A 614-nucleotide genomic window follows, 5' to 3' on the forward strand; every position below is an offset into this window, starting at 1 on the left:
GAATGCAGAACTTCAGATTTTCATTTATATCTATGAGATTTTAGGGGATCATTTGCTCTTTGCTTTATTTCCACCTGCCTGTATCAAATTAATTTTATGCTAAAGACATGATTTCCTATTAGGAATCAATGTAATAGTCTGAAATAGCTACCAACATATGGTTTTGTTACTTACTGTAGCAGGGAGTTGAATATATTTCACTGAAAATCTTAAGCTATTAAGAGTTTCCATGTCCCAGAGAAAATTCCCCACTGTGTTGCTTAAGACCAAACAAAAAGAATCAGTGCTTGAAAAATTAAGGATGACGAAAATTCTACAATACAACATGACACTCTTTGGTGGAAGATGTGAGGGCATTAATCTATTAGTGCAAGCAAATGCCTAATGAGTAGTGCTGTGTCTTTTACTTTGCCACTTTGCCAGGAACAAAATGTGTGCAGTGAAGTCAAATTAACTGTATAGTGTAAGTGACTTGTCAAGTCCAGATATACAACTGTTTGATGTGACCAACCAAATGCACAGCAGTTCCAAAGTACTAGGGGGAAAACAACTAGTTTTTTTTTCTCATCAGAAAGAAATCATACACCTGATTACAACTGAGCAATTGAAATCCC

The sequence above is a fragment of the Anomalospiza imberbis genome, chromosome 1 (assembly GCF_031753505.1).
Source record: "Anomalospiza imberbis isolate Cuckoo-Finch-1a 21T00152 chromosome 1, ASM3175350v1, whole genome shotgun sequence".
In the NCBI taxonomy this organism is placed as follows: domain Eukaryota; kingdom Metazoa; phylum Chordata; class Aves; order Passeriformes; family Viduidae; genus Anomalospiza; species Anomalospiza imberbis.